The 11,335-nt window shown below is 39.7% G+C and overlaps 1 long non-coding RNA gene across 1 annotated transcript; it reads right to left on the bottom strand.

Moving 5' to 3' along the window:
- Positions 1-8,037: 8,037 nt before the first annotated feature.
- LOC107804998 (uncharacterized) lies at positions 8,038-10,903 on the bottom strand. The gene is made up of 2 exons (XR_012694179.1): positions 10,165-10,903; positions 8,038-8,333 (listed from the first exon to the last, which is right to left on the bottom strand). It is a non-coding gene; the product is annotated as an uncharacterized LOC107804998 (long non-coding RNA).
- Positions 10,904-11,335: the final 432 nt, after the last annotated feature.

Here is an 11,335-nt window from a genome sequence, read left to right as displayed (position 1 = left end):
ATCCTCGGACGCAAACACTGTTCTTGTGGATTCTATCATGGTCAATCTTCAACTGGTTCAATGTGGATAATGGACAAATATTGGCACTTGAACCGTTATCCACCAACGCCCGAGTAACCGCCGAATTTTCACATTTGACAGTCAAGTAAAGGGCTTTATTATGTTCCGTGCCCTCCACTGGCAAATCGTCATCAGAGAACGTTACCCTGTTTACCTCAAAAATTTTGTTGGCAATTGTTTCAAGGTGGTACACTAAAATTTCATTGGGCACATGAGCTTCATTTAGTATCTTCATCAGGGCCCAGCGATGCTCGTCCGAATGGATCAATAGTGATAACAACGAGATCTGAGCCGGTGTTTTCTTCAATTGTTCGACAACGGAGTAATCGTGCACTTTCATTTTTTTTAGGAATTCCTCCGCCTCTTCTTCTGACACGGGTTTCTTTGTTACTGCTGGATTGGACCTTCTCAACTCCGCGGGAGCAAAACACCGTCCCGATCGAGTTAGTCCCTGCGCCTCACAACTATCTTCCTCCACTTGCTTTCCCTTGTACATTACCACTGCCTTTTCATACTTCCAAGGCACGTCCTTGCTATCAATCACTGGCAATTGGACTACCGGCTTTATGATGACCGGTTCCCTGCAGACCCCTTTCACAACAACTGCGGGTGTAGATGATGCTCCTGCTATTACCAATTTGGCCGGTTCTGGTTTCCTTGTAGCGGCAGATGGATTCTTCCCTAATATCACCACTGGCTTGACATCCTCCCCTTTTACTTGTACCCCTGCTTCCCTACCGGTCGATTCTTCTTTCGGAGTGGCACGAATCATCATCACTGTCTGTGAGGGCTTCTTTGGCTCCCCTCCTTCGTGCACAAGCTCGATCATGTGGGCTTCGGGGTGCTTTGGCAATGGGTTCTTGTTAATGTTGGGTGCTTCCGGTGCCTATACCTCGATCTTGTTAGTATCAATAAGATCTTGTATCGCATGTTTCAGCCTCTAACATTTCTCGGTATCATGTCCGGGAGCTCCCGAACAATATTCACATCTTATCGAGTGATCCATATTTTGGGGTAAGGGATTTGGCAACCTAGGCTCAACAGGATTTAATAAACCCAACTGCCTCAATTTGTGGAACAAGGCAGTATAAGTTTCTCCCAACTCAGTAAAGATTCTTTGCCTCTGCAGTCTTTCATTTCTAGAAGCCGGATTTCCCCTAAAACCCATCCCTGGAGGGTTCCTGTAGGCTCTTGGCGGTGGATATGTGTTTTGTGGTGGTGGGTAGGTATTATGTGGAGGTGGGTGTGTATTGTGGTGAGCTGGCGCGCGCCATTGAGGGCGAACCGGAGGTTGGGTGTATGTCTGGGCTTGATGGACGGAGAAGTGTTGTTCTTGTGGTGGGTAGTAGGGTTGTGGTGGGTAATTTGGAATGTGTGGGTAGTTTAGATGATGGGGTATGGGTTGGTAATGAGGGGAAGGACCTCTAGATCTGGACCAATTGCCGACTTCTGTTGTCATGACCTTTTCTCTCCTTTTCTTTCCGAGCGCACCTCCCGTGCCGCTCTGAATGGCCTGAGTCGTTGCCTTAATTGCCGAGTAACTTAGGATCTTATTGGACTTAAGTCCCTCTTCTATCATGCTTCCCATTTTCACCACTTCATTGAAGGATTTGCCAACTGACATCACCAAGTGACCGAAGTAAGTTGGCTCTAGAGTTTGTAGAAAGTAATCTACCATTTCCCCTTCTCTCATCGGAGGATCAACTCTGGCTGCCTGTTCCCTCCATCGGAAACCAAATTCCCGGAAGCTCTCCCCAGATTTCTTTTCGAGCTTTAGCAATGTGAGACAGTCTGGGACTATCTCAAGGTTGTACTGGAAATGTCCTGCGAAAGCCTGTGCCAAGTCATCCCAGGTGTACCACCTGCTCGGATCTTGTCTCGTGTACCACTCCAATGCCGACCCACTCAAACTCTGGCCAAAGTAAGCTATCAGTAGCTCATCTTTTCCCCCTGCTCCCCTTATTTTGCTGCAAAAACCCCGCAGATGTGCCATAGGATTGCCATGCCCTTCGTACAAATCGAACTTGGGAATCTTGAACCCTGCTGGTAATTGGACGTCAGGGAAAGGGCATAGATCCTTGTAGGCCACGCTGACCTGATTGCCTAACCCGTGTATGTTCCTTAAGGACTGCTCCAGGCTTTTAATTTTCCGCATCACCTCATCCTGCTCTGGGCTCTTTGCCGGCTTTTCAATCTCCGTCGGGGACCCTAAAGTGGGAATTATAGGTATGTGGCTTGGGTGCTTTGAATGTGAGTTCAGGAGGGTAATATTGTGTGTCGTGAGCCTGAAACATTGGCTCGCTAGATGATCTGTGCAATGGGGTTGGGGGATGTGCTACAAAGACGGGAACATTTGGTGGAGGAGGGTTTTGACTGGGTGGTGGGGCTTGGTGATCATAGGCCTCTCTTCCCTGATAGTAGTGATGGCTTGGGAAACTCGTTGAAGGGCCGGTGGAAAGGTATTCCGGCGTGTTTATTGGTTGGAGGGTAGGAGTAACGGGTAGTTCCTGTCCCTTCTGGGCTCTAGCTAAGGCTATCTGCATTTCATTCATTTCTAGCCTCATTTTTTCCATTTTCTCCAAGGCATCCTTCAGCATCTGATTGGCCGTCTTTTCTAACTCAACGCTGTTGTCTGACCCAATCATGCTTTCTGGTATAGGACCTTTCGATCTTGTTTGATAATGGTACTGTGCCAGCACGCCCTAACAAACTAACTGGTATTGGATTGAAAAACAACAAACTTGTCAGTGTTAGCGTCTTAACAAATATTGTAATTGCACATTGGGATGCAATGTTCCTAGGCAGTTAACCATTTCTAACATGCTTTTGCTCTGACCGCACGCATCATCCCGGCTTATTTTATTTACCTCTTTCGAGTGTTCCAGAATCTCCTTTTTCTTCTTCTCCCTCTCTCTCTCCTTTTTTTTATTATTTAACAATTACGATGGAATCCTATAGAGATTGCCTACGCATCGTGACCCCGCACGAATCAGACCAAGCGTAGTTCATGCAGAAAGATTTTCAATTTTTCATTACTTAAAACAAACATTACAAACTAAAATCCTTTTTGCAGAAAGAAAATGACAAACGCAAACTAAGGTCAGATACAAGTTCCAATACTACGGAAACACTTTGATGTGAAAAGACAATGGACAGACAAACCATAGGCTAAAAAATATATAAAGAAATACAGACACGAACTACGCATACTCTAAAGCTTCAAATATGGATGCCCGCGGGGCATCGTTCGGCCTCGCCGCGGGTCTAGGTTCCAAGTCCCTTTTGAGTTGCTCTAATTCATTCATGGTCCATTTCACATAGATCAGCACTGCTGAGACAAAAGTAGCATGGGTCATGTCTTCACAAGCGCGACATCTTCTAAAAATGGCGCGGGCAATGGCTCTAATCCTGTCCCTTGCTTGCTTCTTATCTAGAATCAGGCGTTTTATCTGATCACTGCATGTTTTTAATGCCTGAGAATCCTGCATATGCTGATTTTCCAGTTGCCGCACTTATACCTCCATTTGGGCCAACAAGTCGTAGCAGTGTCCGCTTTCAACTTGAAAATCCTCAGCCTGCTTAACTGCTTTACCCTCAAGTGTAGCCACCTTTCTCTTCATGTTGGCAAGAGCTTTCTCGTGGTCGCGTTTCAATTGATTCAAGTATCGGTGACACTTATCTGCTCTTGTACCCCACTGTGCTTTGAGTTTTGCCATGATGTTCTCAGATTTTTCTAAACCATCCCGCCATTCCCTGACTTCATTTTTCAGCCCTTTTATCAACTGCTCATCTGATCGACTCCTTGGTTGTTTATCAGGAGCCATTCTCAATTTCTGGATTTGGGCCCTATGTTCTTCATTTTCTTGGGCCAATCTATTCCTTTCACCTCGATCCGCAGCAACTTTCACACTGTTATTGAATTTCAGAGTTTCAACCTGTTGCTTCAACTCACCAATCTCCGCCCGATAGCCCTTTTTCCTTTGCTAACCAGTTCCATTGCTCCTGGGATGGCTCAACAAAATCTATGAGATGAGGTCTTTTAGCTGGTCTCCCGCAGGACGTGTCACATCTGAACCAAGCGTGATACCCCGGGGAAACTTCTCCTTTAGCCGTATCCAACATGCAAGTATTTGCCGTCAAATGTTGACACTCACTCCAGATCTGGCGAACTTCTTTTTCGGGGAACCGACCGTCAGGACTGATTTCAACCACCTGGGTACTCAAGTCTTCATCTTTCGGAACTACTTGATACCTCCCAAGTTGCCTCAAAACCCGATACGGTGCATAGGGTTGGATGCTTTTGAGTCCCATCAACAGAAAGTGGGGCCTGGTTGCCGGCATGTATAGGATTTCCTAAACAGGCAACCATCCGAGCGTCCACTGGATTTGGTTGGCAGTGAGAGTTCGGAAGAATGACGTCCAAGCTGTGACTCCCTCGGGTAGACTAACCCTTTTGATTCTTGTGTAAAATTCTCCAATACAAGTCTTCTCGGGCGAACCGTAACCCAAGAGCTGGGAGCGGTGACATAAATGATCGGTCATCCACATTTGCAACAATAGGTTACATCCCTCGAAAAAGTTGCCCCCGGCTCGGCAAGCAGTGAGAGCCCGGAAGATGTCAGCCATAATCATAGGCGCCAGAGTGCTTTTATCTTGGGTGAGCAAGGTACTGACGACCCCAGCTACTTTCAAATCAATGTTTCCGTCTTTCCTTGGGAATACTATAAGACCCAAAAAAGCTATCATAAAAGCTACCAGCCTGTGTTCATCCCACTTCTGTCGGTTATCTCTACTGCATAGTTTGAAGTCTGGCTTATTGAACCCGCCCACGTGGCCGTATCTAGCATATATGAGGCGGAGACTGCAGAAACCTTTTGCAAAATCTGGATGGTGAAATGTTCGGGGTATTTTTAGGGAATCCAGAAACCGGTGTACAGTGACGGCCCTGGGTGCAATCAAGTACTTGAACCTTAACGGAGCTTCATCATTTCCGATGTATCCCGCTATTTCTTCCAATGTCGGGGTGAGCTAAAAGTCCGAGAAGTGGAATACATTATGTGCTGAATCCCAGCAAGTGACCAATGATCTGATAATATCACCCCGAGGCTGGATGTTTAGCAAATCCGGGAGATCTTTCAGATACTTCTTTACTTTGTCTTGCCCTTCCTTGCCTAGGTCATTCCACCATAATCGCAACTCAAAAGGGATCTTGGTCATTATTGAAAAGGGTTCGTTTTGTATTGTGCTCATCCTGCACATTTATTAAGGTGATTATGCCAACGAAAAACTTTTATTTGACTCAAAATAAAACTATCTATATTCTTTTCCAAGATTTTTTTTTTCAAAACGATGGGCTCGGTTTTCAAATGCGGCCTTTTAGCACTTCGAGAACGAAGCATTTAAGGCTGCGAGAGTCAACTGGTCAAAAATCAAAAATGATGACCAAAGATGGCCGTTTATGCAATGCCAGCCTTCCGGCGTCCTGTTTAGGAACATTCGGCTATTTTTGCAAAAATCGGCATCATCCGACTTATTTATAACGAAAATTAAAATAGACTTTTTGGATATTTTTTACAAAAAGGGAGGTTGGACCCGATGAGGGTTGCCTACGTATCTCACACCCAGTGAGAATCAAACCAGCGTAGTTCGGGCAAATAAACCAATTAATTTTGAAAACAAATAGATTTTCCATTTTTTAGCAAAAGACACTATTTTTCCTTCCTGTTTTTTTTTTGGAAAACAAAGCAAACTAAAATAAAGGATTCTTTCCTACACTGAATGCTTTTTATTTCTCTCTATTTTTTTTTATTATGGGTAAATAAAAAAAAATTAAAAAGTAAAATATTTTTTTTTAAAATTCGGCAGAGTTCTGATAGTACTTGGACACTCGGTTTTCTAAAAGAATCAATTAACTCCCTATTTGTTATTTCTCTCTTTTCTCCCTTTTTTTCAATTTTTCAACATTCCCGAGATTAAAGCCGGTCAACATGCGGGTTTGGAACAAATAAATGCACAACATAAATAGGATGCATCAGGATGGTCTTTTCATTTCAGGTTGCTAGTCCTAGACGAACTCAACCCCTGTGTTGAGTCCCCTAAGTCAAATGCAACATGATGCAAATAATCGTTCCTACTAGGGATCCGGCATGAAGTTTTGTTATATTAAGTTTCAAACCTGGGTTTTTTGTTCTAGACCTGGCTTACCCGAGCGGACAACTCGAGTCGAGGAGGGGGCAACTTTCCGGGAACCAAAAGGCCATCCGGCGTAGTAACTTGTCCGAGCCTCTTTTTTATTTCAGGGTATGACACTAACAGAATAGGGAGTCTCAACCAGTAAGAACATCCCCAGAGGTGAGGAGAGAAGGGTTCGGCACAGTTTATATATACAGTCAGATAATATCAAAGCGGTAACAAGACATCATTTTGCACATTAAGCATGTATCATATGAAAATATCAGATAATAAAGCAACATTATAACAGTTTATCAAAGGCTTGAATTTCTAACCCTGAACCAGTGGTTCTGGGTCCATCCCCAGCAGAGTCGCCAGAGCTGTCACACCTCCTTTTTCCGGCACCCGCAGGGGCGCAGAGGGAGTTTTTTCAATTAAAGGACAATCGAAACGGGATTTGTTTATTTATTTCAGAGTCGCCACTTGGGAGATTTAGGGTGTCCCAAGTCACCAATTTAATCCCGAATCGAGGAAAAGAATGACTCTATTTAACAGTCTGCGCACCAGAAATTCGGATAAGGAATTCTGTTAACCCGGGAGAAGGTGTTAGGCATTCCCGAGTTCCGTGGTTCTAGCACGGTCGCTCAACTGTCATATTCGACTTGATTATCTGATTTTATACATTTATAAACTTATGTGCAAATTTTAACCCTTAGCCGCTTTTATTATTATTTATTTATTGTTATTATTTTACGGAGAATTGCAACATTGTGAAAATGTATTTCAGACCATGTCGCAATCAATGCACCCATGGTTATCGACACATTTCGACTCCGTTGAGATTTGGATTTGGCTTACATAAATGCACACTCATATTTAAGAAAATGATTTGTTAAAGACGCGCCTAGAACGACTAGCGTATTGTTGTTTTGGGAAAGGCCGTAAAATTTCTCTAGACGGCCAACTCCGATGTTCTAAGTATTTAATGCATACATTTGTGAGGGCCTCGCAATCTATACATTTTACTAGGCTCATCTCATCTCATTTATTTTAAGTGGACAAATCCTAAAGCGACTACATTTTTTTTATTAAAATTAGTCTCTAAAATAAAGAAAGAAAATCCTAATTAATTACGAGCTTAAAAATAATAACACATAACATACTAATTGCTAGATTAAGACAAATATTAATAGAAAGGAATTTTACTAAAAATAAATAAAAAAATTCGAAATTGTAAAAAATTTACGAAGTTCGATAATTAAAAATCAAAAGATCCTGATTATAGCTAACTTAAAGCTTACATTGTTATAAAAAAAACTATTGAAATTAGTTATTCAAAAGCATTTAAAACTAGATTTAACCATAATTACTAAAGCTTATTAAAAAGTTTATTAAACTTAAACGTTGACTCATCTTGCTCAAACTCGCACCTAATGGATTAATGCTCTTAGCCTTGCAACGTTGAATCACTCATTAAAACATCATTTCAGTTTTTTTTTCTTAAAAAATGAAAATATTTTGTAAAAAAATATTTTTTTTATTTTTTTATTTTTTACAAATTTCTTTTTCAAGTTTTTTTTTTCAAAAAAAAAAGAAAACTGAATAAATGACGAATAAAATAAAATAATAATAATAATAAAACGAAAATATTTTGTAAGCCTGCAGATTCTACAAAATTATTGGCCTATTATGTTTGCCTAATATTTGCGGGCCTTTGTTATTAACAAAATTTAAAGATAGAAAGAAAACTCAATTTGCTTCTATTTCAAAATTTGCAAATTCAAATCTAGAGTTTACTAACCTTCCTTCAAATTAAGTCGGTTTCCCGTATTGAATATTTACTAACGATTTGAATGCGATTTTAAGCTAAAAATTTAACAAAGCCGAAACTAATACTTATGGTGTTCATACTGACACCCATCCACTAGTCCCGCAGTTTAATACTTCACATAATAAATACTTCTACCATTTACATAACATGAGACACATAATGAATATTTAACTAAAATGCGAATATTCTATAATTAAAAAAAAAACTTAAATCTTCCGGCCATTTCATTTCATCTTCAATACATATGTTGAAATGATTCAGAGTAGTGTACCTGGTATTTGAATACAAAGAAAGGAAGAATAGGATCAGCAGCAGTAGCAACAGCGCGGAAACAACAAACAACCAACAGTCAGAAAACCCAGTAGTAGACTTGAAAACCGAACAGAAATTCCAGCAACCACCCAATAAAGCAATAACAAAGGACCAACAGTTAACTCAAGAAACCAATTGAAAATCCCGGAAGCAAATAGTAGGCAGAAATCACACTCAGGAATATACAGAAAATAGTATTCAGATATTTTAGAAATCCTCTTCTTCAAGATTAAAAGTATGTTCTTATCTCCTCTTTAGTTCTGAAATTTTTTCTCTCTCCCCAAAAAATTTCTCCCTTTTTAAGTGTCAAATGAGTCTCTTATATACCCAAAGCAAGACCCAATATTCTTCCACTATGTGCACCCTTTAACTTTTATTATTACCCACACTTTTACTTTATTAAAAGTAGTCAACGTGGGTCCCCCCGTGTTCCCTCTTTTTGAAAAGTAATCAAAGTGGACCCCCGTGTTCCCTCTTTTTGAAAAGAAGACATTATTACCCACCTTTTTCTTTTTGCTTTTATCATTATGTCTGGTCCCCACCATAATTAATTAATCTGTAATTGGTTAATTCCCGTTTTACCCCTAAAACTACTGTTACGCCCCGATTCAAAAATCGGTTCAACTTCAAAATTATCTAAGAACTTAAAATTAAATTACCAGCTATAACCAATCCTTAATCCAGTTCAATCAACAAATTCAAACTTAAACTATGAACAACAAATCAACAATCGGAATTATTTTGACTGAACGACATTTTTAACAACACATATATTTCACATTAAATCATCGGATTAAGAACGAACTTCAACAAAAAGATGAGCACGAATTTAATCTAAGCTACTCAAACAAAGACGGATGATTCAAGCGATTAAACTAACATATTTCTATATTCCAACTTAATTCTTTTAAACGAATAAAAATAAACCGAAGAAGAAATAATCGATTGAATTTCAACTTGAATCTAACCATATTAAAATTAAACTAACAATTTCTTTTACAAACTAAACTAAAATTGAACTAACAATTTCTTTTACAAAAATAAATGAAATTAATATGAAACAAACCAAAATAAGTAATTAAATTTCAATTGATTATAACAACATAAAAATTAAACTAACGATTTCTTTTACAAAAACAAATAAAACACATGAAATAAACTGAAAAACAATTAATTAAATTTCAATTCGAATCTAACAACATTAAAATCAAACTAACGATTTCTTTTATAAATTAAACTAAAATTAAGCGAACAATTTCTTTTACAAATTAAACTAAAATTAAGCTAACAAATTCTTTTACATACTAACAATTACAACTTGAATTTAACAACATTAGACTTAAACTAACAATTTTCTTTTTGAATCTAACAACATTAAAATTAAACTAACGATTTTCTTTTGAATCCAACAACATTAAAATTAAACTAACAATTTCTTTTAACAATTAAAAGAAAATTAAGCTAACAAATTCTTTTACATACTAACAATTTCAACTTGAATTTAACAACATTAGAATTAAACTAACAATTTTCTTCTTGAATCTAACAACATTAAAATTAAACTAACAATTTCTTTTACAAAAATAAATAAAACCACATGAAATAAACTGAAAAACTAATTAATCAAAGTTCCATTTGAATCTGAAAATTAAATCAACAAAACATATGAACAAACTAGAAAATTAATTCAACGATAAACATGAACAAAACAAGAACCGAACATTTAACGATTTTAGATCCGAGAATATCAAAACAAAAATACGGGCAACATGAAACTCAAATCTACTAACCGGATCGAAGCGACGACGAACTCGACTGGAAACAAATCTGTCCGGAAATAATTATTGCATCAAAATGATTCGAATCTGCCCGAAAACTTAAACAATAGACGAAGCTCGACGGAGGGGCGTTTGGCGACGATGGGAACTGAAGCAGTAGCAGCGTGCTGCTGATGCAGTAGCAGCCACGCTGCTGAAACATTAGCGGCACGGCAACAAGGTGGTGAAGAAGAAGAAGCAGCGGGCAGCAACGCTAAAGCTAGAAGAAACGAAGCAACGGGCAGCAGCAATAGCGACGAAACGCAGCAGCAGCCGCGACGAGCAGCTGCAGCCATGGACGATGACGAAGCTAGAAGAAACAGAAGCAACGAGCAGCTGCAACACGGACGCAGACATGGCAGCAACGAAAGCAGCGGCAGTGGAGAAGAAGAAACAACGGGCAACAATACGACGGGATCTCATGCTCGTTTGAAGAGCTTGGAGACGCAGCCATGGCGGACAGCAGTGATGGGATATTTTGATCATTTTGAAGAGCTGTAGATGCAGCCATGGCGGGCAGCATGTGACGAGGAAGAAGAAGCAAAGCAACGGACGCAGTGACAAGATCTTGAAGACGCAACCATGGCGGACAAGAGAGGGAGATCGACGAGTTGTGTGTGTATGCGTCGCGTATGTGTGTGTATATGTGTTGTGTGTGACGTGAGGGAGAAGGGGTGTGAGGGGGAGGGGCTGCCATGGGAGGATATTTGGAGAAGAAGAGAGAGGGGGGGGGGTTACGGGTAGTCTTAGGTTTTTCTTTTGATTTTTGTTTTTGTTTTTTTTTTTGTTTTTTTTTTTTGGGAAAAATGAAAGAAAAATAAATGAAAATGGGGTTTGGGTCTTTTTGGGTTATGGACTGGGTCAACCCAGTTCGAAATGGACGGGTCGTTTGGGAAGATTGGGTCTCTTTGGGCCTGTGACTTACAATTGAAGAAAAGGCTCAATCCGATCTCTTCTATTTTTATCCTTTTCTATTTATTCAATTTCCTAAATAATAATAAAGCTAGAATGCTAAGATTAAATTATAAAACCCAAAATTATCTGGAAATACTAATTAACTCTTAATAACAGTTAACACACAATTAAATAGCGACTAACGAGAAAATCACCCAATTTGGACATTAAGTGCTAAAAATGCAGAGTA

The sequence above is a fragment of the Nicotiana tabacum genome, chromosome 8 (assembly GCF_000715075.1).
Source record: "Nicotiana tabacum cultivar K326 chromosome 8, ASM71507v2, whole genome shotgun sequence".
Classification (NCBI taxonomy): Eukaryota; Viridiplantae; Streptophyta; class Magnoliopsida; order Solanales; family Solanaceae; genus Nicotiana; species Nicotiana tabacum.
The sequence above is the reverse complement of the archived record's forward strand: the minus strand, read 5'-3'. Positions and strand labels throughout refer to the sequence as shown.